Source organism: Tenrec ecaudatus, chromosome 2, assembly GCF_050624435.1.
Source record: "Tenrec ecaudatus isolate mTenEca1 chromosome 2, mTenEca1.hap1, whole genome shotgun sequence".
NCBI lineage: Eukaryota > Metazoa > Chordata > Mammalia > Afrosoricida > Tenrecidae > Tenrec > Tenrec ecaudatus.
The window spans coordinates 221,471,973-221,480,142 of NC_134531.1; the positions used below are offsets into that span (position 1 = coordinate 221,471,973).

The 8,170-nt window shown below is 40.9% G+C and overlaps 1 long non-coding RNA gene across 1 annotated transcript in view; it reads right to left on the reverse strand.

Annotated features, from left to right (window-relative positions):
* LOC142439749 (uncharacterized) overlaps positions 1-8,170 on the reverse strand; it is a 128,951-nt gene that overhangs the window by 98,210 nt on the left and 22,571 nt on the right. The gene's annotated exons all lie outside the window — the stretch shown is intronic.

The following is an 8,170-nucleotide window of genomic DNA, read 5'->3' on the forward strand; positions in this document are numbered from 1 at the left end:
ATTTTTTTAAAGAATATGCTATTTATATTTATTTACACCCTGTCTCCAGGATTGCCCGAGTTATAATCATGTAAACGGCCCGCAGGGTTTCCCAGGTTATAATCTTTACAGCTTGACAGTCTTTCCACCCCAGAGCCCCTGGGTGGGTTTCAAACCATCAACATTTTGTTATCTGCAGTCCTGACTGCCATCCCCCCATAAGGGTTCCTTAGATCCCAAGTGTGTAACTACCTCTGTAAAAATTATTTCAAAAAGGAGAAAAATTACCTCGACGGTGGAGAAAGTTGGTGAACACCAGCTTAACGGAGTAATCAAAGTTAGCATCACGAATAGAGGGAAAGCCTTCGGATTATGAGTCAGGGCTGACTGCGTGGCAGTGAGCATGGAGTCCTTCTCACGTACAACCCCTACCAAAGATGCACAGCCTCAACCTCATCATAAGAAAAACAGATACTTCCAAATGGAGGAGAAATTCACAAAATAACTGCCCTGTTCTCTTCAACACTGTCAATGCCATGAAAAAACAGAGGGTTACTGGTGAGAAGTGTTCCAGATTAAAGGAGGCAAGAGAAAGAAATAAACACTAAAGCAATGCTAGTTTCTGGACTTAACAAAGAAACCAATGATTGGAACTAGCAATATTTAAGCGAGGTCTTCAGAATAAAGCATTGTTACTTGGCTGATTTTCATAATTACACTGTAGTTATGTGTTTTTGTCTTAAGAAATATATCTTATGTAATTAAGTAGAGGGGACTGTCTACAAATTTACTTTCAAATGGTTCAGAAAATTTGTGTATGATTAAAGTGAATGAGAAAGCAAATAGCAAAGTATAAGCCTGGACAAAGATTATTCCTCAGTTCCCCACACTATTCTTCTGATTTTCTCCCATAAAATGGAAAATATTTAAAAATTACAAGTGAATTTATTCAGTGTTTTGTCTGTGCAGTGACAAAGGTAAGTAAGAAATGGCTATGGACAGACTCTTGGGAAATTCCCACACACAAGCCGCCAGAGAGGGACTGTGGTACAGCCGAGGCATAGAATTTGGTATGTTTGAATGTAGATGCGTTTGTACTAAAAATACTCGGTCACAGAAAGATAAACTTTTCATTTTATTCAAAGTTGGTACAGAAGTGCTAACATTTCCATAAAATTATTACTATACTTTAGTTACACGACAAAATACCACAGAAAGGAATGTATTTTGCAAGAAATGTAGTTCATCTGAAGTTTCCAAATACTTTTTTAGGCTAATGCAGCAGCTGGCAAAATTAACACACGGTACACAGAGAACAGTGTATTTTACACGGAGTCAGTCATGAAAACTGACAGTTCTTTAGCAGACTTGTTTTTGACAGCAATAACACTTTAAAAACACAGTAAACCAATACCATACATGTTTACAATTTTTTTAAAAATCAGACTGTAGATTAGAAGAGTCAAGTTAGAATTGTCCTGAATGGTAAACAATCCTAAATCTACAATTTCACTGTACTCCTTTCGCTACACAGTAACCTGGTCTACAGCAAATTCTACTTTCTGCTTGGAACTCAACTTTACACAACAAGATGAACCCAATTAATCAAACTTTAAGAAAAATAAGCGGTGGAAAATGGAGACTATTGAAAATCTGGCCACAATACATAAAATACATAAAAGTCATCAATAACAATTATGTTCAACATTTATAATCACATTTGGTCTCTAATGCAATGATAACTGACTATAATGAGACATGTACACAATACACACTCCCAGCGCATTGACTGGTCTTTTACAGAAAGCGTAACATAGCACAATAGGCAGGCCACTGGGGGAATCCTCCAATGTGGACATCTCTCAAAAACACATTAATATGAAACAAAATTACTACAGAAAGGCCGCGGTGCTTTGCTGACATTTGGTTTAAAAACAAAAGAATGAATGAAACCAGTTCACAGGATAAGATTATTAGACAGGAATTGGTTTTCTTCTTGAAGAAGACTACTTACTTTTGCACAGCAACTATTTTTGATATTCACCTCATCATAAGAAAAAAAAAGCACGCAAAGAAAGCACTGCTAAGCACAGCTCAGTCCATGTGTGACTGCCAACATCAGTCTGGCGACAGAAAGCAAGATGTCCAAGCAAAGAGCCAGTCCCTCTTTATTTTTGAACTCTGCTGACACCCTCTCAGCTGAAGTGGTAATGGTGGGGGAGGGCAGGGAACCGGTCCCACACCATCACCTGACACTGATGCACATGCCACTGAAGAAAAGAAAACACAGCTCTGCATCCTCTCCACCTCACAGAAAAGCCCCATGAGCAAAAGACTTGATCTGTTGCCTACTGGGAAAGTTAAGAGATCTCACAGTGAAATTAGAAAATTCTAACTATACATATTTACACAGCTAGGGCTGCTTTTCACCTAGACTGACTAAAGCAGCCTTCCAGGGAATACACATGAAATGAAAGCTATTCTGCCAAAGAAGTCTTCAAAAGGCAGTCTTTCTTAAAAGTTCTTCCAGGTGATTTTAAGGAGAACTCTTAAAGGTACCGAACACAGGCTACACAGAGGATCAGCAGGTAATGACTATGCAGTATATCATGTTCTGCTAAGTCAAAGATGCCCTCCCTTTTCCCGGTCCTGCATTTCTGGCAGTCTTTTGCCCTCGTTTCCCCAGGGGGAGCCCCCTAGGTTTAACATTATGACATAGTGCTGTATGGTACACACCTGACTGACTTTTTGCTGGGGCCATCTCCCAGGTTAATGTTTATAACACATGCCACACAGTATATCAACTCTCATCTTCACGCTGCGCCCGTCAGAGATAAGCGAGTCTTTCCCTAAGATAAAAATGCAAAAGCGATGGGGACAACAGTCACCGACCTCCCATTCACACAGTAACGGGCAAAAGCCCGCGTGCTCCTTCTTGAAAAACATGAACTGCTTCAGGTGAAAAGGGTGAGGGGCAGGACAAGGGCAAGGATGAGTGGAAGTAAATATGCCAGTTTCTTCATTCATGCGCACATTCACAGACTTCATTTAGTCATGGAGAGGGGAATGAGTGCCAGAGGTCAAAGAATCATTAAGTCTCTTGCCACCATTCTGAAATGCAGAGCAGTACATTTGGAAGACTTGTCTCAGTTTGGTGTTCCTGGTCAGGCACAGGAAACTCACGAGCAGTGTTTGTCCCATTAAAAATGGAAAATTTCCCCATGTTTTTGGTTGCTTTTGTTGTTTGTTCTTTAGGGCACTGTCGAGGGTCGGCAATATTTAATCTAACCAAAAAAATTATTTCCCCCCAATGGCTCTACAACTTAAAAGCAGAAGTTGGTCTCTGAAGTGTTTCACCAAAATCCTACAAATCTCTCTACTGCTTTACTTCCTGTATGTATGTTTTAATTCCATTAATTATGTGAAGGAGCTCTAAGACTTCATTCTAGTTAGCAACCCCCCAATGTAACTACGTGCAGCACTCTGACATTTATATCCCTCCCCCCACCAAAGTGGTTACCTACTTAAAAGTATTCACCTGGTTCACTAATCAATGAGACCCATCATTGCACACCTCACTGCTCAGGATGTTCAATGCTGTGGTGGCTAGCATACCACCACCTGGTGGGCTGTGTGGCTGGCACTTGTGGGATGCTAACGAGAACACTAGTAATACTGTGCTTCCTACGTGTGGACACACGTATTTGAACATGACTTTGTGCTTTCTACGAACGTTTGTGGAGACTGTATGTTCTCAGATTTGCTTATCAAACTTGCACTGAGCAAGCAAGAAACTAAATATATTCATAGAATCCATACAAGTATTTTTTAATGTTTAATTAAGGATATAAACAAAATAAAAATAAAGAAATGTAAGCCACAACACAAATAGAGAGCAATCTGGTTTCTGTGAGCCTACATAAAGGCTGCATGTAAGCTATGTAAATATGAGGAGGCCTCAAAGTTCGTGGAACAGTTGGATTTTAAAAACATTAATGGAATTTTCCCATAAACTTCTTCAAGTCTCCTTGCGTTTTTGCACTCCCTTCACTGGTTATAACACAATCATCAAAGAACTGAGAGTTCCTACTAAGAAAGGGAATGGTGAAAACCAGCAGGGCCAGTATTGGCAACCAGAAGGCAATTACTACTCACACCAATTTCAGAAACCGATTATATTTTGGGTTACCCTATAATTGGCCTTTGCCAATTTGGGATTTCAATAACGGCAATGAGCCAAATTTTCCATTTCTGGTTTTTAAACAAACAAACAAAAAATACAGTAAGCTATAAGGAAGATTCCACAGATAAAAATGTGGTCGGCTAAAAAGTATAAGGAATAGAAATTTTGAACCCTTCCTTAGGAAGGGGTGAATTTACCAAGATTAAAATGTCTTTAAGTAGGTGTGAATATCTACCATTGACTTCTGCTGTGGCTGAAATCACTGAAAGATGATTTCCTTTAGTGGTAGAGTTCACTGAACATAAACTGACCGACGGGGGAGTGCACTGGAAAGGGAGTCATTTTTATGGGCTAGTAGTGCTTTTCCAAGGAAAGCAAAGCCATTGCTCCTCCCCTCAGAAGGCTCACAAAGAACACTGTGCTTGGTCCTGTCCTGTCTGCAGCAGCCCTGGCCTTAATCCCACGATGAGTGCAGGAAACCAAAGGCTCATTACATACAGTAAGGTCACTGATTTACATCAGCAGCCTTGGATTACATATGGTCCCCTACTAAAAATAAAGTGCATGAAATTAGTGATGCAGATAAACTGTGTGTGTGTGTGTGTAAGAATTATATACCAGTAGTTAACGTTGGTTATCAGGTTAAGGGGGTGCTCTTCCCCAACAAACAACAAAACCCACCCTTTATAAAAAGATCACAGAAACCCAAACCATGTTAACTCCCCAGAGCATTTCTTCACATGGGAATCCCAGCAGTGGGGAGGGTAGTTTTAAGTAAAAACGTGCAGGACTGTGCAGAAATGGTGTGGGCCTCAGTGCTGGCCAAGCCAATGGCTGACTTTAAACCTGAACTAAGTCCGATCCAAGGAGTCCAAGTAGCAGAAGAGAGCTAGTCTCCCAAGAGAGAGGTGAACAAAAAGGCATACCAGATGGCGAAGTGAGAGCATGAGACACTATTAAAGACGGGAAAGGAAATGGCAGCCTGAGTTAAATGAACCAAGTGTAGCTACCACTCAAAAAGTCTACTTACCCAACTTACGCAGCTCACCAAGTGAACCTGGGAGGGCAGGACCGGCTGGGACTGACTGTTGGGTTTTCTTAGGCCTCACAAATTTTCTGCCTTTGATGGGATGCAATCTTACTACTTTGCTATCACTGCCAATTAGTGGGAAATACCGGCACTGGCTTACCTCTTTTGGCAGGTTCCCAGCTTACAGAAGTGCCAGCCTTTACAGGTTTTGCTATAGCACAAAAAGGTTTCTGGGCATACCCACTAACCATCAGCTTTCGTCAGCATACGAACAAGTCTTTTTGGTAACAAAGGAGACCCCACTGCCTCTCTCCTTCAGTGATAACCATCCTTTCACAGGGACTGGTGTGAATTTTAACTACTGTTCTCTTGCCTAATTTTTAAAATACACTTTAAGTCCCTAAAAAATAAACTTCAATAAAGTACTAGTGAATTATTAGTGATGTTTATTATTAATCAGCTCAGAATAAGCCTGGGGGGAAAATGACTCTTGAGAATTAGCATCTTAAGCAAGAGAAATTTAGGACATTTAACCAAAACTCAATGTGGTGAATCATTTGGATCCAGGTCCACACTAAGTGGGGGCAAAACAGCCATTTCCTACTCCACCACAGTCATAGCCCTCAAAGCGAAGGGAATGGCCAGAAGCCCATCAAAGCCATAACTGGGTAAGTGCTGGAAGAAAGAGTAGATAAAGTTAAAGAACCAATAGAGGGAAGACAAATGCAGAAAAAGGCCTGTTTCCCTAAATGACACACATACACACACACATACACACACACAGAGAGAGAGAGAGAAATATACCCTATTTGTAAATTCAACTATAACTAATGTCATCACTGAAATGACCTAAGCTAGTTAACACCTGGCTAATGAGAAATCTTATGAATACTGAAGTCTAAAGCTTTTTCTACTAAATCGACACTACCCAATATCAAACACTCTAACACCGAATGTGCTAATAAAATTCATCACACTTCACAATATTTAACACCAAACCAGGGTTAACAGGCTGGATCTTAGTGATGACTGGCATAATCTCTATGTGGATTAACAACCTGACAGCTAAGATGCTTCAAGATCGAGAACCCCATGAATATGATTCCAAGTCTATAGATTTTAAAGTAATGTTTATTACCAACCTGCAATGTCTGAACCACCCAGACAGCACTCCTCAGAACCTCACTGAAGTTTCTCTTGTTTCTTAGAAAAATGTTGTCCTGACAAGTCTCACAGTCTAACAGGAAGGGTCTGTACACATCTTCCAACCCAAACCTAGGGAATGGTGGCAGAATCACTACTAGATAGCAAGTGCTACTACTTTCCAGTCACCATGTCACAGATGAAAATGAGACATGAGCGGAAAAGTATTAGCAAAGGAAGCAAGTAAGACTACTAACACTGCCAGGTGGGGATGCTGAAGAACCTCACCTCAGAACTAAAATGGAGCTGATCAATTCCACTTAGAGAAAGATGAGGCTACCTGCTTCCTTAAAGACGTACGGTCTTGAAAACCCTACATAGGGGCACTAGGAGTCAAAACTGACCCCATGGAGACACGGCTTTAGAGTGAAGAATGGAAATATCCCCTAAACAACATTAAATGGTGTTCAGAGAGAACGGGGCAATATCCAAGCATCCAGCATAAGGAGGGGCTGAGACAGACTCTAACTGGCCTTTCCTTGTCCTCAGGGCATGGTCAGAGGAAGCCCCAAAAGATCCAATTCAACCCCCACAAACTTCTTAAATTAACATCATTAAGGACAATGGCTCTCAAGACCCAGCCTGTGTATACTAAGGCAATGGATCCTTTGAGGCCTATGAAAAGGAAGCACTGAGAGACTCATGAATTTAAGTTCCAGCACAACAATGCTTCTCTAACTAAAAAACTGAAAAACCTTGGCAGAAAAGATTGCCTGGAGAAGAAAAATATTGTGTCTTTTCTAAAGCAATTTACGATATACCTTGAGTGGGCAGGACAGGGCATTCTGCTAGATGGAAAGAAACATTGGCAGTCCAACAAGAAACTGAGCAATGATTCTGTGTACCAGAGTAATAGCTCTTTATCAGATCTTGAGGCTCAATTGCCTATAAGGACAAAATTCGAGAAGTGTGGAATATCATTAACAGCTGGATAGTTATATTTTTCCACCTTTGAAGATGAGGGTTCTCTCACCTCACCCTGACCTTCCACCAGTCAACTCTGTACCTTAGCTTGAGCTATTGAGCGAATCTAAAATACATACATGCTAATGTACAGAAACAAAGCCACCAGTGAGGATCATTTAGTTAAAGAACGAACATTCTGCTCATTGCAGGAACAACCCTTCTAAGGAAATCTAGACTGACGACTGGGGCCCCAAATGCAGTTACAATCAGCAATTCACACATATATTCAAGCACATGATCTATTCCTGGGAAGCAAGAAGAGCACAAGCTTCAGGGACTTCAGTCTAAATGTGCTGTTTATGATGGCAGGAAGAAACAACCCTAATGTCTATGCTAATAACCATTCCTTATTTACAGACATTTATTCCTCTACACTTGACCTACTGCTACATACACACAGACACAAGATGTATTCTATGCATCTTTCAAGACAACAACAGGGAGAAGGTAGAAGAACACTCTAAACTGCTAATATGAAATTAAGGGACACAAAGTCCAAAACCACGGCCCCCATTTCATTTGAGCTGCAAACAGAAAGGGCAGGAAGGCTGCCCAACCAACGCACCCATTCCGAGTGTTGGGTTACTTAACAATGTGCTCAGCATCAAAATCAATTCTAATTGCTACAACTTAATGCCAACCTGAACAAACCCAAGGTACTATGGTTTATTTCCCAATACCAAAAGGATGTTTCAAGGGAAGAATAGTTAACGGGCAAATCATGAGTCATGGGAAACCTTGGCCATGTCAGCCACAGCCTCAGCCCCCACACAAGAAAGAATAGCTCCTATCTATTTGACCCCAGGCCA